A 23997-nucleotide genomic window follows, 5' to 3' on the forward strand; every position below is an offset into this window, starting at 1 on the left:
CTTCTCTTAATCCCAAGAGAGAACAAAGGACCCAGCGAAACAGCCCCAAAACAAAGGCTTCCCTCCACCGAGATTTGAAAGTATCTAGTCTCCTGATTGGTCCTCTGGTTAGGTGTTAGCCAGGTTCACTGCTTGTTAATCCTTTACAGGTAAAAGTGACATTAACCCTTAACTATCTGTTTATGACAGCATAGAACCTACACACCTTTAGAGACAAAGTGCATTGTCCTGCCTCTCCATGCCTGGCCATTCTCACATGGCGTTGCCTTCACCTTACTCTCTCTGACACAGCTGGAGGAATTAGGGGCTATGCTCACTTATGAAGTTCTAAAAACCCTTGAGCAGGGTCACAAGTGTAGAGGAGCCCCTGACATTCACCCATGCTGCCCACCCTCATGGTGGCAGGCCGGAGTCTGGCTTCCTTATAGCACCAATGGCATGCTGGGCACTGTGGTGAACGGAGTCTCTCTCACGGTGTGCCTCCTCAGAGTGTCAAGTGAGAATGGTAGAGAGGTTCATTTTCTCTCACTCTTCCCTGACTCATGGAGCAAAGCAAAAGAAGCAGAAAGAGGCAAGCTGGAGGTGTAGTCAGTGTTTCTTCTTAGAACTACAACCACAGGATGAAGCTTGTATTAACTGTAAAAAACAAAAATTGCAAACATCTAATGTACAGACACTTGGTGCATGAGGGTTCTCTTTCCTTCTAGAAGGGAAGGTAGGTGATGCAGTTCTTGCTCCCAGTTCAGCTACTAAAACCCAGGGCCAGATGGTGCAAAGGTGCACAGTAATAATCCTTCATCTTTACTGCGAGAGGGCTGCTGTGTTTTTTCCCATTTCCATCCGTTGGTCTGGCCCCAGGGATTCTGCATTCTTCTCTGTCACTTTTATATAATACAAATGGCAAGTAATAAGTTCAAAAGGCTAGATGCCTGGTTAGTTCATCTCTCTGGTTTATTACGCTATCCCTGACTAACAGGGTTGTTTTAGCTTGGGGCAGCATGGGGGGAAAGGGAACATTAATTCTCACCACCCTGTGCTTACTGCACTATTCAACAGCCAAGAGAGGCAGCCAGCAGAGCTCTCACTACACTATAAAAGAGAAGACATAATTCCTCTCCTTTTTTTTTTTTAAGTAGGTGCTAATACAGCCTCGTGGAACAATAGTAAAACAGTAGCAAATTGCACATGTAATGACAGCAGAGTGCTAAGGCCTATGTTATGCAGGGGGCCAGACTAGATCATTTAATGGTCTTCTCTGGACTTAAAATTGATGACATATTGTGGAATTTGTGTGACATTCTTGAAATTCTTCAGACACACTGAGCAAGGACCATACTTCAATCACTTGCTCTGTCTATGAGATTGCTCACAAGGGGGTCCATTTTAATAAGCTCATTCATGTAAATTAGACACCTTTTTGCTAGCAATTAGGCTGAGACTCTGCCTTCATTTTAATAGGAAATCAAACAGTTCATTCGTTTGCTGAAAACCTGGGCCTGATTTCAAATGATGGCCTATAGCTGAAGCCCTCCATATCCTGTCCCTAATCTCCACGGCCATCCAGACCCCTGAAGCATAAATATTTTAACTACATGAAGATAAAGTTCCATGCCACAGGCCTTCCTCCTCTTGCACATCAGTGATGTTTGTGATACTCCAACCAACCCATGAGGCAAAAAGAGGATTTGATTTTTTTCAGGATCCTTTCTTGAAAGTGAAGTGCAATCATATGGGTTTCATTGTGTTAATCCCCTCCAGAGGCTGGAAACAGTAGGCATCTCCTCTAACATATAGTCTCATTTCAGCACCAGAACTGTTCCATCTTCACAGGCTAGAAGGGGGATCAGAAAAGAGTTAAGGTCGTCAGAAGCATAAAAGCACCCTGTTATATTGGGTGTAAACTCAGCACTGATGTGTGAAAAAGAATAATAGAAAGGACTGTTTTACATTTCAAAAGATTTCAAAAGCCTGTGGAAGTGAATTCAGCACAAATGAGAGGCTATCTATTTATCTATCCTGCCCATCGCTGTAGTATCTAAGTGTTTACGTGACACGCTTTCTATGAAGGGAGTTATGCCTGATGAAACCCTTTAGGACATAAACATGTTTCAGATAATGCAGTGATGAAAATATTAGAACCTCTTCCAGCAGGGACAGCTTTGGAGACTTCTTTCATTAGCACTCAGACTTGGAATGGAGTTTCTGTTGTATTTTTGGTCTACTGGGGTTTACCTTAGGAATGGTATCGAAGAGTCAAACACTCCATCACTGCCAAAAACTTTTAGCTGTTTAACTGAAACAAGTGTTTTCTAGCCATTAGAGCAGGGGTTTTGGAGTCAGCATCAAGCAATCCAACAATTTTAATTCAAATCAAACCCTCCATGGCCTGCCTTGACAATGCCCTGGCTGGGATAATTCAGTTGGTGTTGGTCCTGCTTTGAGCAGGGGGTTGGATGAGATGACCTCCTGAGGTCCCTTTCAACCCTGATATTCTATGATTCTATGTACAAGTTACTGTCTCTCAGCTCAGCAACCACGCCAGCCTTCCAAGCTCCCCTCACTCCAAAGCATTCAGAGTTCATATCACTAAGGAAAAGGATCCGAACATTGTGACACAATGAAGGAATGGATGTCTGTGGGGATGCAGATGACCCATCTGTCGGAAGGGAGGAGGGATTGCCCATGGCTGGTGAGACACAGAAAGCAGCTATGGAAGAAATGTTAGGAGAAGGTGAATCCAAATGAAAAGTAGACATTCTTAGCCCAGAGAGCAGAGATCACAACTCGCTAGGAAAAGGAGGTGGGGAAGATCCCAGTGCTGGGAGTGGGGATCACACAGTAACTCCAAGAAGGGAGATGGATTTTTTGCATATGTAGAGTTCTAGGGTTGGGAGACAGCTCAACAAAGGGCCAGCCAATATGCAGGATCTCCCTAAACCCTTATCTCACCAGACCCTGAGGTGCCAAAATCCCAGACATACGATTAGATTGAGAAACCAGGCAGAAAGGAACACTGGAGGGAAAGTAAAGCCAGTAACTGATTACATGCAAGGTTCAGGAAGGAGATAAATGACTCAACGAGTAATGAACAAACCAACTTCAAAACCAGGCTACCTAAACAGAAGGCGTGGTATAGTAAAAATACTCAGAAACGCCTAACCATGGTGAAAGATTTGCTGTTACAGTTAAACCTTGTAATAAGGATTTTTATACTAAAGTTAAACCCTGTGATAAGATACACTGTGCACAATTTTTGGGAAGCACCTTTGAACATACTAGGAATGGTAATTGGGAACACCTGTAATGTTAAGACACCTCATGATAATGCTGCTGCTCAGCTATTACCTGTAAACACACTTAAAGTTTGTCACAGCAGAGAAACCATAATAAACCTGGTTTGCTGTATGGAAGGGGAAACTGAGACACACCTCCTCATGGCTTTGATGACTGGATGCCAAAAGAACCCTAACACACATTGCATTTGAGTTAGTCAGTCACTAGCCATCTTACAGTGAACTAAGTGGGGGGAGTGTAACACACTGTATCTCAAAAGGTCCCCCTTTAACCTCCATAGTCATAGATCATAGAATATCAGGGGTGGAAGGGACCTCAGGAGGTCATCTAGTCCAACACCCTGCTCAAAGCAGGACCAATTCCCAATTAAATCATCCCAGCCAGGGATTTGTCAAGCCTGAACTTAAAAACCTCTAAGGAAGGAGATTCCACCACCTCCCTAGGTAACCCATTCCAGCGCTTCACCACTCTCGAGTGAAAAAGTATTTCCTAATATCCAACCTAAACCTCCCCCACTGCAACTTGAGACCATTACTCCTTGTTCTGTCACCAGGTACCACTGAGAACAGTCTAGCTCCATCCTCTTTGGAACCCCCTTTCAGGTAGTTGAAAGCAGCTATCAAATCCCCCCTCATTCTTCTCTTCTGCAGACTAAACAATCCCAGTTCCCTCAGCTTCTCCTCATAAGTCATGTGCTGCAGCCCCCTAATCATTTTTGTTGCCCTGTGCTGGATTCTTTCCAATTTTTCCACATCCTTCTTGTAGTGTGGGGACCAAAACTGGACACAGTACTCCAGATGAGGCCTCACCAATGTCAAATAGAGGGGAATGATCACGTCTCTCGATCTGCGGGCAATGCCCCTACTTATAGAGCCCAAAATGCCATTAGCTTTCTTGGCAACAAAGGCACACTATTGACTCATATCCAGCTTCTCATCCACTATAACCCCTAGGTCCTTTTCTGCAGAACTGCTGCCTAGCCACTCAGTCCCTAGTCTGTAACAGTGCATGGGATTCTTCCGTCCTAAGTGCAGGACTCTGCACTTGTCCTTGCTGAACCTCATGAGGTTTATTTTGGCCTTGTCATAAACAGATAGTTAAGGGTTAATAGAACAGGAGTACTTCATGTCTCTTTTGCATGTAAAAGGTTAACAAGTTCAGTAAGGCTGGCTGTCACCTGACCAGAGGACCAATCAGGGGACAGGATACTTTCAAATCTTGAGGGAGAGAAGTTTTTGTGTGTGCTGTTAGCAGTTGTTCTCTCTGGGTTCTGAGAGTGACCAGACGTGCAACCAGGTTTCTCTCCAATCTCCCTGATACAGTCTCTTATATGTCCAGAATAGTGAGTACTAGGTAGATAAAGCGAGTTAGGCTTATGTTTGTTTTCTTTATTTGGCTGGGAGGAGTTCAAATTTGTATTTTGCTGAAAGGATTTTATTTTGTACTTGTATACTTAGGCTGGGAGGGTGTTCCCAGTGTCTATAGCTGAAAGACCCTGTAAAATATTCCATCTTAAATTTACAAAGATAATTTTTACTGTTTTTTTTCTTTCTTTAATTAAAAGCTTTTCTTGTTTAAGAACCTGATTGTTTTTTTATTCTGGTGAGACCCCAGGGGACTGGGTCTGGATTCACCAGGAAATTGGTGGGGAGAAAGGAGGGAAGGGGGAGAGAGAGGTTAATTTCTCTCTATGGTAGGATTACTTTCTCTCTCAGGGAGAGTCTGGGAGGGGGAGAGAGAAGGAAGGAGGAAGGTGGATTTTCCTCTCTGTTTCAAGATTCAAGGAGTTTGAATCACAGTGATCTTCCAGGATAACCCAGGGAGGGGAAGTCTGGGAGAGGCAACGCGGAGGGAAAGGGTTTACTTTCCTTGTGTTAAGATCCAGAGGGTCTGGGTCTTGGGGGTCCCCGGGCAAGGTTTTGGGGGGACCAGAGTGTACCAGGCACTGGAATTCCTGGTTGGTGGCAGCGCTACAAGTACTAAGCTGGTAATTGAGCTTAGAGGAATTCATGCTGGTACCTCATCTTTTGGACGCTAAGGTTCAGAGTGGGGAATTATACCATGACAGGCCCAGTCCTCTAATTTGTCTAGGTCCCTCTGTATCCTATCCCTACCCTCCAGTGTATCTACCACTCTTCCAAGTTTAGTGTCATCTGCAAACTTGCTAAGAGTGCAGTCCACGCCATCCTCCAGAACATTAATGAAGATATTGAACAAAACCGGCCCCAAGACCGACCCTTGGGGCACTCCACTTGAAACTGGCTGCCAACTAGACATGGAGCCCCTTGATCACTACCCCTTGAGCCCGACGATCTAGCCAGCTTTTTATCCACCTTATAATCCATTTATCCAGCCCATACTTCTTTAACTTGCTGGCAAGGATACTATGGGAGACCGATTCAAAAGTCAAGGAATAACACATCCACTGCTTTCCCCTCATCCACAGACCCAGTTATCTCCTCATAGAAGGCAATTAGGTTAGTCAGGCGTGACTTTCCCTTGGTGAATCCATGCTGACTGTTCCTGATCACTTTCCTCTCCTCTAAGTGCTTCAGAATTGATTCCTTGAGGATCTGCTCCATGATTTTTCCAGGGACTGAGGTGAGGCTGACTGACCTGTAGTTCCCCGGATCCTCCTTCTTCCCTTTTTAAAAGATGAGCGCTACATTAGCCTTTTTCCAGTCATCTGGGACCTCTCCTGTTTGCCAGGAGTTTTCAAAGATAATGTCCAATGGCTCTGCAATCACATCTGCCAACTCCTTTGGCACCCTCGGATGCAGCGCATCCGGCCCCATGGACTTGTTCTCATCCAGTTTTTCTAAATAGTCCGGAACCACTTCTTTCTCCACAGAGGGCTGGTCACCTTCTCCCCATGTTGTGCTGCCCGGTGTAGAAGTCTGGGAGCTAACCTTGTTTGTGAAGACAAAGGCAAAAAAAGTCATTGAGTACTTAGCTTTTTCCACATTGTGATACGTCATACAAAGCATGCCATGTAAGACATCCTATGAAAGGTCATGATCTACTGAAACCCGTTGTTCTGTCCAAACATGTATATCATTAGTATGTATGAAGTTATGAGATTTTGCATGGTTGTTACTGAAATATGCTGTAAGCTTGCTAGTGACAAACAAGGACCCGCACACAGGATAGTGATCAACGACCATTAATCAGCAGGGGAGTTGTAATTGAGGGATTTAAAATTCAGTAACAGCTGCCCAAGCACCACACAATGGGGACTACTCAGCTCTATGACTCAGTTGCACAAGGCAAAACACAAGACCAGGGGATTGCTCAACAGAGTGATTCAGCAAAGCCCACCAGGACATGTCTGGGCAAGTGTCTTCTGGGCACATAGACTAAGGATATAAAATAGGAAACAGAGGCAGCCGGCTTTTGCATTTCTCCTCCCCAACCTACTCTGGAAGCTGTCGGAACGCTGAGACGATGACAACTTCACCTGAGGACTGGTCCAGGCTTAAGGAGAAGTTTGTGTATTAAGAACTGTAACATCCAGTGGGGTGAGAAAATTGCTGCTCTAAATACTGCTTAATGTAATAAGCAATAAGAACGAGGAGTACTTATGGCACCTTAGAGACACCTTAAGTGCCACAAGTATTCCTCCTTGTTTTTCCTGATACAGACTAACACGGCTACCACTCTGAAACCTTTCATAATGTAATAAGGTTTAAGATTTAGATTGTGCGTTTTTCTTTTATTTTCTCTGGTAACTTTCTTTGATCTTTTATGCCTACCACTTATAATCACTTAAAAGTTATCTTTCTGTAGTTAATACATCTGTTTTATACTTTACCTAAAGCAGAGTATTTTGGTTTAAGTGCTTGGGAAATCTGAGTTCAGTTACACAGACTTGTGCATGACCTCTCCACACAGAGGGCGCGGGCTGACTGATTAATAAACTTACACTGGTCAGGCTTCTGACCAGAATAAGATAGCACAAAATCAGGCAAGTATCAGAGGGGTAGCCTTGTTAGTCTGGATCTGTAAAAAGTGACAAAGAGTCCTGTGGCACCTTAGACTAGCAGACATATTGGAGCATAATCTTTCATGGGTGAATACCCACCTCATCAGACGCGACTATGTCTGTGCATTACACTCAACCCTTTAATGTTTCTCACCTGCAATGTAATGTTCCCATTGTTGGTTTCAATTATTAAATATATTAGCTTGACTGCATCTTTAAATATTTCATGCCAATAGTCATGTAGCAATACGTAAGGATTTCAGATATGACAGATGTTTCCTGACACTTAAATTCCTCACAAATTTATCTCCAAAACAAGAGTCTACTGCTGACTTTTTCTATATATGGCACGTTAATTACATCTTCAGGATTCAGCAGTTTCTGGGTCACCTCTGCAGATTTTGCCAGAGCTTCACTGAGATTCCAATTGGTTTCATTCTGCTGACAACTTGCAGTTGCTGTTCTATTTTAAAAAATCAAAGCATAAGTTTTAGTGATTTACCATTGGTGTCTTCCATTGAGATCAAGCAGTGAAATGCAGGGCCACACAGGTGAGAAAACAAAACAGAATCCCCTAAGAAAGAAAATTTAGATGAATTATCAAAATCTTCCCAGCAGTGAGATCCGTTAAGACTAGGAAATGCTGTCCCAAGGGAAGTGATGAAGGCACCCTTGATTGGGTCACTTAACACTAGATTGGTCAAGACACTAGCAAATGTACCAAAAGGAACAATTTTCTATTGGCAGGGAGTTGAACTGGATGATCTAATAGATCTGTTCCATCTCTAGAGCATGTGATTCTATGAAAATCTCCACGCACCAAAGTTCCCCCAGGTTCCTATTGTCCTGGATATTGGTCAGAGCTGTGAGAACAAATGCTGAGCTCTTCCTGTAGTTCAAGCAATAGCTGGAGTGTCCCTGATCAGGTTAGAATGGGAGATGAAGTCAGACTAAATGAAGCCAGCCCCCTTCTCAAATCACAGTTCTGACAACCTTATTCATGTCTCCTCTTTGATTGGTGGGGGATCCCCAGCAACTTTAGCCTAGTAAGTAACCTGTTGTGGATGCTAAGTGAAAAACTGTCTTTGATTTAATAAAATACGGTGTTCACAGTATCAGCCCCATCCCACGGCATGAAGGAGAAACCCAGGAGCAAAAAAAACAGTGGTGAGAAATGAAAACATTGTTTCTTATTTTGTCCAGATTCTCTCTGTCATATGGATCCAACACACCTTATAGCAAACAACTGGCCTGTGACATGTTCCACAGCGGTCCAAGGAGCAGCAGCAGCAGCACTGCTGTTCACACAGGGGCGTGTACACAGCTGGCACCATCTTCGGTTTTCCTTGTGAATCATCTTCTGATGTTTCCGTTTATTTCAGTACATGCATTAAAAAGAAACATTCCGAGACTGGAACAAATGTCAGAAGGGAGATGCCCTGGTATGAGAAGCTGTAATTTCATATTGAACTGCTTCTGGATTCATCACTCTGCGGAAACTGCACAGATGGTATATTTTTAAGCATTAACATATCATAAAATAGCAGCAATTTCCAGAGAATGTGTGTTTCAGACCTGGAAATCCTGTGGGAATGCTCAGACCAACCTCTCCAAAATTTGTTCTATCTGTTAATGAGCTGTGAGACACAAAGATTTGGGTACTGACATCAGTGCCTATTTTTTGTGACATAAATGCTGTCCCAGTGCTTAGCTCCAAGCTGCTAATGGGGAAGGACCTAGTTTTCATTCAACATAGTCACTTGCCTCTGGAGGCCAGTCCAGCTCCTGTTAATGCTAATGAAAAGACTTCTGTTGGGTTCAATAAGGGCTGGATGGGGCTCCAGGCCAGCAGGGATTGGGATTGTCATTGAAGGAGTAGACATGGAGAGGGCTGGACCTCTGAGGTAGAAACATCTGATGGCCCATTAAAGAGAGAGAAGTTATTTTGCTCAGGTGCAGAGTCTATGTGCAGGATTGCAAACAGGGCAAGACAATGGGGGGACCCCAGAAACCCATCACGATAGCACCAGCTGCACTGGACATCGAGGTTTTTCCCTTCTCTAATTCTTTCTCCCCCTCTGTACAATAGCCAAAGACCCTGCTTCATGGTTGAGTTCCGAGTAATGAAAGAAATTAAAAATCAATAAATCAGAGTTCAGGAAAGACAGATGATCTTTTGCTGCACTGTCGTGTGTGTGTGTTCAGCTCACATAGATGCAGCCACAAAATCAAACCACACCCAGAAGCCTCTCAGATACACAGACCCAGAAATGCTAAAAAAAACAAATCCCTTTTCATGCCACATCATTTTTGCATTCTCCTTTTAGCCAACTTACTCCAACCCAGTCTTTCTGAATGACCCAAAACAAGAGACACAAGGAAAAAAAGCAGTGCTTGAAACACATGAAAAAAGTGGGGATTCATTGCTCTAATTTGAATAACATTTGCTCTAAGCTCACTTTCCAATTCATCATTTCTCATTCTATTTCCTTTTCATGGCATTTTTCATGCAAAACAAACTGGCAAACAACAAAAGAGCTGAACTATTAAAAATATTCTAGACACCAGGGTAGGCCATCATTAAGATTCTTCCATAACGGCACCACAACCACAGAAGGAGAGTTTACAAAGACCATTTAAGGCACCAAAGATTGAGTCCCGGTGCTTAGGACTGCACTTTCCAAGTCAGGGAATTCTCATGGTGGCTGGAATAATAATAGCTGGCAATACCTACCACAGCTAGTAACGGATACCATCTAGTCCATTCATTCCTCTTAATCTACTCGGACAGTTCTCAACATTTGCCCAATCTCCCTAAAGGCTTGACTCTACACCACTGAAATCAATAATATTTTGCCGTTCACTTCCATGGGAGTAGGATCCAGCTGCTACCACCATTTTTAGGCATTTAACTAACAGTAGTTGGATTTTCAGAGGTGCCAAGAACCAGCAGCTCCTACTGACAGCACTTCTGGTACTCTGGCTGTTGGATGTGTATTTAGGAACCTAACTTCAGGTTTGAAAATGTAGGTAGTAATTGTTAGATGCAATCTAATTTCTAGAGAAGAGCCTTAAACATCAATTTTTATTTATTTTTTTTAGAAAAGAAATGTATCTTATACTCAGGAATTGGAGATAAGAGGTGTCATGATATAATTCCCCACTCTGAACCTTAGCGTCCAAAAGATGGGGTACCAGCATGAATTCCTCTAAGCTTAATTACCAGCTTAGAACCTTTAGCGCTGCCACCAACCAGGAATTCCAGTGCCTGGTACGCTCTGGTCCCCCCAAAACCTTGCCCGGGGACCGCCAAGACCCAGACCCTCTGGATCTTAACACAAGGAAAGTAAATCCTTTCCCCCACCGTTGCCTCTCCCAGGCTTCCCCTCCCTGGGTTACCCTGGAAGATTACTATGATTCAAACTCCTTGAATCTTAAAACAGAGAGGAAAATTCTCCTTCCCCCCTCCTTCTCTCTCCCCCTCCCAGACTCTCCCTGAGAGAGACAGTAATCCTAACACAGAGAGAAATTAGCCTCTCTCTCCCCCTTTCCTCCTGTCTCCCCACCAATTCCCTGGTGAATCCAGACCCCGTCCCCTGGGGTCTCACACCAGAATAAAAAAACAATCAGGTTCTTAAACAAAAAACTTTTAATTAAAGAGATGAAAACAGTAAAAATTGTCTTTGTAAATTTAAAATGGAATAGGTACAGGGTCTTTCAGCTACAGACACTGGGAGTACCCTCCCAGCCTAAGTATACAAGTACAAATTAAAATCCTTTCAGCAAAATACAAATTTGAACTCCTTCCAGCCAAATACACATTTGCAAATAAAGAAAACAAACATAAGCCTAACTCGCTTTATCTACCTAGTACTCACTATTCTGAACTTATAAGAGCCTGTATCGGAGAGATTGTAGAGAAACCTGGTTGCACGTCTGGTCCCTCTGAGCCCCCAGAGTGAACAACAACCAAATTCTAACAGCACACACAAAAACTTCCCTCCTTCAAGATTTGAAAGTATACTGTCCCCTGATTGGTCCTCTGGTCAGGTGACAGCCAGGCTCACTGATCTTGTTAACCCTTTACAGGCAAAAGAGATATGAAGTACTTTTGTTCTATTAACTCTTACTTGTCTGTTTATGACAAGAGGTTATCATTATTATTCGTAGTAAGCCTACAAGCCCCGTTAAGAACCAGGGAGGGGCCAGGGGCTGTACACACAGGTCACAAAGGACATTACAGTTTGCGTGCCAGAGAGGATGCAACCAGAGGCCAAAACAGACAAATGAGGTGGGGAAGGGAAGATATAAATAGCAAAATGAACAGAGTTATGCAGAGATTTGGAGATTGATACATTAATAGGTTCCAAGGCCAGAAGGGACCACTAAAGATCTTCTAGTTTGAACTTTTTCTGCAAAATAATTACTAGAGCAGACCTGCTAGAAAAACATCCCATCCTGATTTAAAAAATTGTCAGTGATGGAGAATCCACCACAGCCCTGGGTAAATTGTTCCAATGGTCTATTACTCTCATTGTTAAAAATGTGTGCCTTATTTCCAGTCCGAATTTGGCTAGCTTCAGCTTCAAGTGATTGGATCACGTTATATCTTTCTCTGCTAGTTTGAAGACCCCATTGTTAAATATTATTTCCTTATGTAGGTGTGATGAAGTGGGGATTTTCTCTTCTTTTGTTGTATGTGAGCCTATCTGAATCTTACTGTTTTGCATGAATGCTGTGTGTGTGCCTCAGTTTCCTTGTGTATTGCACCAATGTCTACGTGGTGGGGATAAGGGGGTGTGACTTTTGCAGATGCTGCTTCAGCTGCCTGCACTGATGCTATAGCCACCTTTTTGTAACCTGAGACCCAAAAGGGGGATGCAACTAGGTGGCTCTTGGCCTGGGAAGGGAGACAAAGGCCGGAGGAGGAGCAATGGGCAGGGCAGGGGCCAGGCAGCTGGAAGTGCGTCAGTCTTGGCTGGCTTGGGGCTGAGGAGGAGGAACAGAGCCCTGGCTCTGGGCTCCCCCCACCCCCAAGATGGACTTGGCTGAAAGTCACCCGTTTCTGTGCTAACAAGTTCTGTCCTACGCTGCGTCCTGATGACTAATAAACCTTCTGTTTTACTGGCTGGCTAAGAGTCACATCTGACTGTGGAGATGGGATGCAGGGCCCTCTGGCTTCCCCAGGAGCCTCGCCTGGGTGGACTAGCTGCGGGAAGTGCACGGTGTAGAAGGGGATGCTAATGCGCCGAGGTCAGACCCAGGAAGGTCAAAGCTGTGTAAGCTTCTTGCCCTGGCGACAGTATGCTCAGAGAGAGGAGGCTCCTCCAGAGTCCTGCCTGACTTTGTATGGAGTCGTTCCACAGCATTGCCCCAGTGACTCTGTATCGGTAGGTTCTTAAAGACTCCTATCAAGTCATCCCTTAATCTTCTCTCGGTTAAAATAAATAGATTCAGCTCCTTGAGTCTATCACTATAAGGCATGTTTTCTAATCCTTTAATCATTCCCGTGGCTCTTCTCTCAACCCACTGCAGTTTTTCAATATTCTTCTTTAACTGTGGATGCCAGAACTTGACATTCCAGCAGGAGTTGCACCAGTGCCAAATACAGAGGTAAAATAACCTCGTTACTCCTACTCGAGGTTTCCCTGTTTATGCATCTCAAAATCACATTTGGCCACAGAGTCACACTGGGAGTTCATGTCCAGCTGCTTATCCACCGTGACACCCAAATCTTTCTGGTTTCTATTCTTGGGTGTGCCACACTTTCCACTTGTGACCTTAAACGATGTAAGGTAGGATCTGGTTTTCAGAGGTTTCAGCAACCCACAGTTGCCATTGACTTTACATACTAATTTTTAAACTATTTTTGGTTAGGAGGAATTGTATATACTCACACCCTCTGCAAATCGGGTTCTTACTGCTCCGTGCATCAACTTCCATGTGCAACGGGGAAAATACTACTTAAAGCAGGATGGCCAAACTGAGCCTGAGAAGGAGCCACAATTTACTAATGTACATTGCCAAAAAGCCACAGTAATATGTCAGCAGCCACTCACCAGCTCCCCCACCCTGCTCCCAGTGCCTCCCACCCACTGGCAGCCCCACCAATCAGTGCATCCCCATCCCACCCCACACCTCCAGATCAGCTGTTTCGTGGTGTGCAGTAGGCTCAGAGATGGGGGGGGCAGGAGCGAGGACATGGCAGGGGACAGGAAGGGATGGAGTGGGGGCAGGACCTGTGGCAGAGCCAGAGGCTGAGCAGTGAGCACCCCCCGGCACACTGGAAAGTTGGCACCTGTAGCTCCAGCCCCGGAGTCAGTGCCTATACAAGAAGCCAGATATTAACTTCTGAAGAGTCACATATGGCTCCGGAGCTACAGGCTCGGCACTCCTGAATGTAGCAAGGATTCCTTCATTCATGTCTGTAAAGTGCTTGGATAATCTTGGATGGATTAAAATAAAGTGCAAAATATTATTATTTTTAGTAGTGCTCAGTATTTCCATCTGTGGATGAAAGGTGAACTTCAGCCAGCCTTTATCATCATCAAACGCCTTATTAAGAGGTGCATATATTCTAGCCACCCTGCTTCTCCTGTTCACCCATTTGGTAAATCTGCCAACAAAACTATTCGGTCCAGGAAAGGCTTGTGCTACAAACTGTGATGAGCGGTAGAGAATGTTTACACTGCCATTGCCTATGCTGAGGGTGGAGCGAATACTTACATTCACCTGTGCTCTGAGTTTGGCCTCTTTCACCAGCACTTCATTTGCTGTGACAAAGAAGAGAATCCTGAATCAAGACCTCGCATATGAAGGGATCTAAACTTTGTGATTCCAGCTCCTCTCTACAAATTCATAGATTCAAAGATTCTAGGACTGGAAGGGACCTCGAGAGGTCATCGAGTCCAGTCCCCTGCCCCCATAGGGGTGGGGGGCAAACTGTACCTTTCCGCCCCAACGTGGTCCTGACATCAGAGCACAAGTAAGCTTCGGAGCCTTCATTATAACAACTACTGTAAGTCAAATATACCTGTCCAACCCGGCTTTTTTGACAAATAAAGAAGATGTTTCTAAATGGCAAGATATAAGCAATGATACCCTGCTTTTCGATTTCTTTGCTCTAAACGTTTTATGGGTAGCATGTTGTAAACACTGTAGCAAGGACAGCGGTTAAAGCATTTTTTACTTAAGTAAATCAACATGTTGATGCTGACTTCTTTTTACTAACATGCATTAATGTAATCACAACTAAATGCATGGCTTTCATCCTACAGGGTTTACAGTTTTGTTCAACAGCTTCCAGCATTCCCATAATAAAAAGTTTTCCAGTGCCCCACTATGCTCAGTGCAACCAGGAGTTCATCTTGTATCCTTGTGTTTAAACAATCAGGGATGTTCCTGAGATAGCTCTCTATCCATGAGTCTCCCCAGCTGCTTGGAAACTCTTTACTTTGCGACATAATGAATACCTGTCATATATACCTTTCATATCTCCCCTCCTCTTGAAGACTTCATAAGAATGATTAGTTCCAAGAGGGCTGAAATCTAAGCCACCGGGCTGATGACACAAAGCATAGATACAGAATAGTATTATACAGCATGCTGGCTTACAAAGTGTTCCCCTTTCTCAGGCCCGGTTGACATTTTTACCATGATTTAGGATCTCAGGGTGTAGTAAGACGGGTGGGAGATGACTGTCCAGGACGAGGTCAAACAGCTGAAGGGGAGATGTCCAGGCCAGGGGTCCCTCAGCCTGGATTCTCACTGCAAACAACTCTCATGCGCATCCCAACAAGGTCAACAGCCAGCGCTTGATTTACAATGTGCTTTATCGATGTTTGTTCCCATCAGCATAAGGCTTTTCCAAGAGTCTTTGCCTACTATCAAGACTCTGGGCAGATGGGAGAGAGATCTCTGAGCTCTTGGGCTTCTCTAGCCCTTCCTGTCAGTTTTTCCCCTCCCAGTTGGGTCTATCTTTCTGCCTCTCCTTTAACTGTTTCCAGGTGATGAGCTGACTCACCCCCCCAAGTAATCACTTGGGGTATATCTACACTACCCACCGGATTGGCAGGCAGGAATTGAGCCATCAGATATCCATTTTTGCGTCTAGTCTAGACACAATAAATTGACACCTGAGCCCTCTCCCGTAGACTCCTGTACTCCGCAACTGCGAAAGGTGCAGGCAGAGTCAACGGGGGAGCGGCAGCAATCAACTCACCGCAGTCAAGACACCACAGTAAGTCGATCTAAGTACGTCGACTTCAGCTACATTATTCACGTAGCTGAAGTTGCGTAACTTAGCTCGATCCCCGCTCCCCCCCCCCTGCCCCACCCCGTAGTGTAGACCAGGGCTCAGTAGTGAAACTATTACCTCATTAACTTACCCCAGGTGGGGATGCTTCCTGAGTGCACAGAGTGGTAAATCAGCCTTAGCTTACCCACCCTCTGCCATAGGAGGTCGCCCTCCTCATCTGTTAGGTTGGGGGGAAAACCCAGGCATTTGTTTTCCATACATTCTTCATGCTTCTGAGCCTCTTGAACTGATTTCTATTTCTAGGCCCTAGTTCAGTGGCTTTCAACCTTTTCCATAATGGGACCAGCCTAGGACCTCCCTTCCATCTAATTAGGACTCTCCTCCCATTAAGTAACATGTGAAGGGCAGGGTGACCGATCCCTAACAGCTGTTTGTGACCACCCCAGGGGTCACAATGCCTGACTGAGAATCCAGTGTGTTAGTTCATTCCCAGGTTCTTGCATTTGCTGCAGGAATTACTGGGTTAGGTTCTATGTTCTGAGTTATGCAGGTGGTCAGACTAGCTGATCAAAATAGTCCTTTTGGGCTTTAACTGTATATATCTGTTTGTCTATCTATCTAATTTAACTACCTACCCAGTTTTTCCATGTCTCACCATCTCTTATGTTTTTCTTAAAGCTCCAGCTCCCAGAGTCATATGATTATTTGACAATCTCAGCTTCCTTTTTTAAACAAGGAAAGCTTCTAGCCCTTGTGTTTACAGAGCAAAGCTTGAAAACCTAAAGGTTAAAAAATGAAAGGCAAATTAAAAAACCTCAAATTTATTATATTTAATCTAATGTTTGTAAGCTAATCTCATGATTTTCTGGGTCCTGACTCATTATTAATGAACACTTGGGGTTTCAACCCTTTTACCTCACTTTCTTTTAGGATTTTGCACCCTGCTCATCATTGTAGTTTCTGGACATGTACTGCTGGATCTGGGGAAAACTTACTTAACAGGGAGGTGAACAAATTTAAGCCCCTAAAAATGTTTTTTGTAACTCAAAAAGCAGATGTATCAAACATCTTTCACTGATGAAGTAAGTAATTTTGTTTCATTATTTTTTTTTATATTTGAGAATACAGTGATTTGTTGTAGTAACACTGCAAAAAGACAGCAATAAATATTGCCTATAATTTCAGGGTTGGTTTGTGCAGCTCTCTTAAAAGAAGAAGAAATTGGCTTTCTCTAAAAGCATTGCCCATGATCCCCCTCCTTATCAATTAGACATTGGTTTTGCACAGTGAGGTCCAAATAATTAAAGAGTTAATCGTTTTACAGTGTGAGCCGACTTTTCTAATGTGCTCGTGCACCTTTTGTTCTTGCCTGACCTGTGCCAGTAGGGTGACCAGATGTCCTCATTTTATAGGGACAGTCCCGATTTTTGGGTTCTTTTCTTATATAGGCTCCTATTACCCTCCACCCCCTGTTCCAATTTTTCACACTTGCTGTCTGGTCACCCTATGTGCCAGCGAAATGCCCAAGGCAAGTATGTAAAATGGGGAATAGGGTGCAGTTATCGATGCGCATTGACAAACTCTGCTTGCCTGTGTGCATTGGGTAATTGTGCATGGAAAATATAGGGCTAAATGCACATGGTATAAACTGCAATCCATGTAAAATGCTATATTCTTATTGACTAAAAGTATCCGAGAGAACAAGAGGGTACATTCAGGACTGGTGCTACCATTAAGGCGAACTAGGCGGTTGCCTAGGGTGCCAAGATTTGGGGGCACCAAAAAGTGGTGCCCTCAATTCTTTTTTACAGCGTTCCTCCCCAAGTGCACGGTCACTGCTCCACTTCTCCCGCCTCCAAGGCTTGCAGCGCCAATCAGTTGTTTGGCGCCCCAAGCCTGGGAGGAGATTTAGAGCGGAGTGGCGTGCTCAGGGAGGAAGTGGAGCAGAGGTGAGCTGGGGTGGGGAGGTGCTGCACGGCTTCCCTGGGGGGGGGAGCTGCCACATGGGGAGCGCCTCAGGGCAGGGGGGAGCTGCCACGGGAAGGGCCATCTCATGGCATGTGGGGGCAGGGAGCTGCCACAGGGCTGGGGGGCACAAGGTGGAAGTTTCGCCTAGGGCGCAAAACTTCCTTGCACCGGCCTTGGGTACATTGTTACAAGTAATGATCTACTCTGCACCTGCATTCACTTAATTAGCCTGCAAAGTCCATACTGGAAGCTGCCGGAAAAGTACGATGGTTTCTGGAAGCTGGTTAGACTTCTCTTTTGATTTATAGCACTCCTTGGAAAAATATTTTGTTGAATAATATTTCACAACTTTGTTAAGGGAATCCAGATGGGTGTGTTGTGATTCTTCATTCTACCCTAGCCTCCTAGCCCTGTGGCAGGAAAAACACAAAGAGCAGTACGTTTTCAGACTTAACAGATTCTGCCTTTGTTGCTACTTTCCCACACAAATTCATAGATTCCAAGGTCAGACGTGACCCTTGTGTTCATCTAGTCTGATCGCCTGTACAACACAGGCCATAGAATGTCCCCAGAATAATTCCTCTTTCAACGACAGCAGATCTTTTTATTAAATAATCCAGTCATGATTTAAAAATTGCCAGCGATGGAGAATCCACCACAACCTTTAGTAAATTGTTCTGATGGTTATTAACCCTCAGTGTGAAAAATGTGCACCTTATTTCCAATCTCAATTTGTCTAGGCTCAGCTTTCAGCCAAGTTGCCAAGGATCACGTCGTTTACCAATGTAAATATATTGCACTTGCCCTGAACCTAGAAAATGACTTAATCACAAAGTAAAGCTTTAATCAGAGCCTTTAAATACACTTCCCCCCCACACACACACACATGCACACACACACACACACACACGCTCTTGTCAGTGCTTAAAGTGGTCTGAAAAAGTGTGGGGGGCGAGGAGAGGTCAAGCATAATCTAGGAGCAGCAGCTTTGGTAAAGCAGTGCTTAAAGAGTGCCCCTCAGTGACTGGCTTGATTTTTTTTTGTCAAGTCTGTGACTTGTTGTGACTCCTACCCCACCCACCTTTAAGCACCGACTGTTGGTCTTACAGCAAGTCAGACTGGTGCTGCCAGGAGCGGCGACAGTGTTTTTGGCGCCCTAGGTGGGGGTCCTTCCACGCTCCCGGTCGGCGGTGGCAATTCTGCGGCATGGAGGTCCTTCCGCGCTTCCGGTCTTCAGGGCACTTCAGCGGCGAGTCCCGGAGGGAGTGAAGGACCCGCCAAAGAATTGCCGCCAAAGACCCGGAGCGCGGAAGGACCCCCTGCCGCCGAATTGCCAATGCCACCCCTCCAAATCCTGGTGCCCTAGGCGACTGCCTAGGTCGCCTAAATGGAAGCGCCAGCCCTGGGTGCTGCCCTCTAACAAAGAAAACTAGGCCTGTAAGGACAAGGGGCTGCAAAAGGCCAGAGACTCTGGGGTTTGTGGTCCTCAGGAGGACTGATTGCTCTATTCCCTTATACTGAGCTGTACCCTCTGGACCTGGGCCACAAAATGTAACCACAGCACTAGGATTCAATGAGGGCAAGGGACTGGACTCGATGACCTCTCGAGGTCCCTTCCAGTCCTAGAGTCTATGAATCTATGAATCTATGAAAAAAAATGCTCAGGAAACTTGCTTTCTGAGGAGTTGAGAAGATATCCCTTTAAAATCCCTGAACAGCCTTAACATTTGTCATGTAGAACATCAAAGTCATCAAGCTAATGATTGCAAACAGGCTCTATTATGTGAATCTTTCTGAGGGAGAGCAAGTGCTAAGGTATTACTGGCTCACTTTCCATCAGTTGTTCAATTAACACTTTTTTGGGGGTAAATATAGATCAAAGTTTTGTTCTTTTTTCTTTTCTTTATCCTCCCACACTCTCAGCTGCATAGATCATCCACCAGTTCTGTTCTTATTTACCCCATTGTAAACCCAGAGTAACTCCGCAGTAGTCAATGAAGTTATGGATTTACACAACTAGGTCTGAGATCTCAATCTGCCCCATTGATCACACAAGTAAATATAGAAGTGATCACTCACAACACAACCACAACGGATTATTAGATTGTCCTCACTGCAGTAACGGCTCAGCGAATGTGCTTCAAAACAATCTCATTTATCATTATAGGGCCACCTGATTATTTCATTCACTGTCCGGTTTCTCTTGAGTCATAATCTACTTCTCCTAACCTCTTCATTGTTGCTTCATTTCAGTGAAGATGTTATTAAATTAAATTTCCTCATTTTTCAGCCAACTGTGGAGTGGCATGGAAATTTTCAAATTTTGATTTTACAAAATTTGAAATTTCATTTTTTCCCATTTAAAATATTGGGAGGATAGGAAAAACATTCCAAAAAAAGCCATGAGATTTTCATCTCCTTTTTATTTATTTGCAGAGCTCTGATCCTATTTCCTTCTGTTGACTTTGCAAGCGATGCTGCCCTAGAATTATTACTGTTTGGGTCTGATCTTTGGATTTGAACCACTGGAGATCTGAGAAGCTTGAGGGGGAGGGTTTGCCTGATAAGAAGTCATGAAATCTACGGCTAGGGTGTATGCTCCATTTCCCTCTTCTAGATGAAATGTCAAACCTACGCTTGTGTGTGTATGTACATATGTGCGTTGTTCATGACATCCATAATCCTGCCTCAGTGTGGGGGATGCACTGATGACCCATTGAGGTCTCTTCCAGCCCTATGTTTCTATGACCAAAATATAATTTGTAATATATCTGCAGGTGAAAGGAATTCTCCTTTACCTTAAGTAAAAGGGCTCTGCATTTTTGGAGCAGAAGGTTGTTCCATTAAGATCCATAAAGTTCCCACAGCCCTGTAGTGTAACTGATGCTGCCTGAAAAAGTCGTGCATTTGCCACAGACTCTAGAAGCAAGTACCCATTCCCATTCAGTGCTTAGCCTCACTATTGAACCTTCCAGTGTGGTGCTGATGGCACGCTAAGTGAGTGACAATCACATTGTACAGCCAGCATAAGACCTAGATACCACTTAATGCCTCCTAAAATCCTATACTCAGGCATTAAAATTTGATTTAATTCCAGCCAATGGGATGCATGTCCACTGGGAACAGGATTAATGTATATTTCACACAGGCCACCAGACAGCGGTCAGGTGATAGTGACTTGGGATACTAAAAGGTTAAAGGCACAAGCGAATGTTACAAATTTCCTGAGCCATTGGTCACCACTGAAACAAAATACCTAAGCCTAAATCTTTCCATGTATACATTCGACATATGTTTCTATAAAATATAAAGTGGCACATTCTCATTCCTGCCAATTTATTTTTCTTCCATAAACTTTTTAAAAAGGAATAGACAGTGGTTCAAATAAATTGCTCTGTTTTCTCTTCCAAACATGAAGACCAATATTCAGTTGCTTTTCTGCTGCATTTCACTGCAACTTCTTTGGTAGCACAGGCTGAGAAGGCAGCGCTCTTTCAAGTATCAGCATTCCATCCGAACACTGCCATTCTATCAGGTATGTATCGTGCTGTGTATATGGTATACTGAGCAATAATGAAGCCCTCAAAGTAGCAACTCAGTATATTCTAGTAAAGCAGAGCTACCACCGACTAAATCATATGCTGGAGAGCATTGTGAAGTCAAGCCACAGCTCTGCCTTTGCCAGTGGGTGTTGCTAAATAGCAGCCCTGAGCAAATTTTAAAAAAATGGCTGAAGAGCTTGACTATTAAAAACAACTATGTAGAACTTTATTTTTTTTGGCCCTGAGCCTTGGTTTGAATCCTGCCATTGATCAAACAATGGCAGTGAGATCAGAGTCAAATCTAAGATACTCATGAACTACTGCCTGGCCTGACCCTTGCAGTCTACAGCTAGTTGTAGGCCCGGATGAGATGGGAAACAATTCTCTCTGAAACGTCCAGCACAGAGTCCCTGGTGGTGGTGGCATTTTTCTTTAGAAGCTTCCTACGCCATTTGCCCTCACGCAGTAGGAGAACACCAGCCAGGAGACTCCCTCAACTCAACCTTGTATTTACAGAAACAACCCGCTCCCCTGTGACTGCTTCATCGTGTGGAGTGTAACTTTCCCAAGAACACCTCACAAGGCTAATTTTAAATACACAAAAGCTTTAGAAATCTCGGGCGAGGGAAATTTGTTGCAGAAGGAAAGAGATGGCAGAAATAGACTCCTTCCTTTTTCCTTTCTCTTGTTTGAAATAAGGAAACATCACACACTAAAAGCAATTTAAAAACAACATGAAAACTGGATAAATATAGTCATGAGCGTTCCATTGGGTGCAGAGCGCTACAGCGGTGCTGGGGCGATAGTGAGTGAGGGTGAATGTTTGGCCATGGCGGTTTTTAAGAAAAGCCACAAAGTGGTCATGGTGGAAAGAGTAAAAGCCAAGGCAATGCAGTAAATAAGCAACACTTATATAGGAGCAGGTTGTGAAACCCCTACTTAGTGGAGGAAAGATGGCCCAATGGTTAGAGTATTAGACTAGGAGTTAGAATCATAGAAGATCAGGGTTGGAAGAGACCTCAGGAGGTCATCTAGGCCAATCTCCTGCTCAAAGCAGGACCAACACTTGGACTTAGAGAACTTGGATTTGTGTTCCTGCTCTACTGCAGAATTCCTGTGGGTCCTTGAGCGAGTGACTTACCCCCTCTGTGCCTAAGCTTCCCATCTGTAAAATGAGGATAACTGCAATGTCCGAACCCACTAGGGGTGCTACGAGGGTAAATACATTAAGGATTGTGAGGTGCCCAGATAAAGGGGGGGCAGATAAGTACCTACGAGAGAGAGAGAGAATCTGCTGAGCAGCTACTCAGGTGAAAAGTCCCATTGGTGTCAATAGGTTAGTCATGTGAATGTGGTCTGTAGTCCCTTTTACTTTCAAAACACTTGATAGTCATTGGATGTCTTATCCTCACAGCACCCCTAGGAAATCAGTCAGTGGGATCAGAGGGAAGGTTCTTTCATGGATCAGTAATTGGTTAAAAGGTAGGAAACAGGGATAGGAAGAAATGGTCAGTTCTCAGAACAGAGAGCGATAAATAGTGGTGTCCCCTAGGGGTCTACTGGGAACAACATATTCATATTCTGTACTGTTCAACATATTCATAAATAATCTGGGGAAAGGGGTAAACAGTGAGGTGGCAAAATTTGCAGCTGATACAAAACTACTAAAGATAGTTAAGTCCAAAGCAGACTGTGAAGAGTTACAAAAGAATCTCACAAAACTGAGTGACTGGACAACAAAATGGCAGACGAAATTCAGTGCTGATAAATGCAAAGTAATGAATACTGGAAAACATAATCCCAACTATACATATAAAATGGTAAGTACTTATCTGACCTCCATTATTACCTGAGCACCTCTGATAAAATTAGCTGTTACCATTCAAGAAAGAGCTCTTGGAGTCACTGTGGATAGTTCTCTGAAAACATCCAATCAATGTGCAGTGGCAGTCAAAAAAGTGAACAAAATGTTGGGAATCATTAAGAAAGGAATGGATATAATAAGACAGAAAATATCATATTGTCTTTATATAAACCCATAATTTACACCTACATCTTGAATACTTCATGCAGATGTGGTCGCCCCATCTCAAAAAAATATATTTGAATTGGAAAATGTACAGAAAAGGGCAACAAAAATGATTGGAGGTATAAAATGGAGAGGATGAGGAGAGGATTAATAAAACTGGGATTTTTCATCTTGGAAAAGAAACAACTAAGGGAGGATATGATAGAGGACTATAAAATCATGACTGGTGTGGAAAAATTAAATAAGGAAGTACTATTTACTCTTTCTCATAACACAAGACCTAGGGGTCACCAAATGAAATTAACAGGCAGCAGGTTTAAAAGAAACAAAAGGAAGTATCTCTTCACACAACACACAGACAACTTGTGGAACTCTTTGCCAGAGAATGTTATGAAGGTCAAGACTATAACAGGGTTCAAAAAAGAACTAGATAAATTCATGGAGGATAGGTCCATCAATGGCTATTAGCCAGGATGGGCAGGGATGGTGTCCCTCGTCTCTGTTTGCCAGAAACTGGGAATGGGCGACACGGGATGGATCACTTGCTGATTACCTGTTCTGTTTATTCCCTCTGGGGCACCTGGCATTGACCACCATCGGAAGACAGGATACTCGGCTAGATGGACCTTTAGTCTGACCCAATATGGCCGTTCTTATGTTCATGTTATTATTCCCTTTTTACAGAGGGGGACACTGTGACACAGAAACGTTAAAGTGTGGAGTTCTGTTATAAAGAGCTAATGCATATAAATGGCATTGGAGGGTCCCTCACTGTTTCATGCTCAATGACACCCAGGTCAAATGGATTCTGTTTTCATCTCACTGCCAGCCCTTTAAATGTAATGGCCACCCTCTTGGCCAACACACTGAGGATTCAACCAGGGACCCCCTGAGCTATGAGCATGAGCTGCTACAGCTTGAACAA

General features: G+C 44.0%; 1 long non-coding RNA gene across 1 annotated transcript; it reads left to right on the forward strand.

Annotated features, from left to right (window-relative positions):
* The first annotated feature begins 8664 nt into the window (after positions 1-8664).
* On the forward strand, positions 8665-21110 carry LOC127045969 (uncharacterized). The gene is made up of 3 exons (XR_007772886.1): positions 8665-8786; positions 16464-16615; positions 20920-21110. It is a non-coding gene; the product is annotated as an uncharacterized LOC127045969 (long non-coding RNA).
* The last annotated feature ends 2887 nt before the right edge of the window (positions 21111-23997 follow it).

This window comes from Gopherus flavomarginatus, chromosome 2 (assembly GCF_025201925.1).
Source record: "Gopherus flavomarginatus isolate rGopFla2 chromosome 2, rGopFla2.mat.asm, whole genome shotgun sequence".
Lineage (NCBI taxonomy): Eukaryota > Metazoa > Chordata > Testudines > Testudinidae > Gopherus > Gopherus flavomarginatus.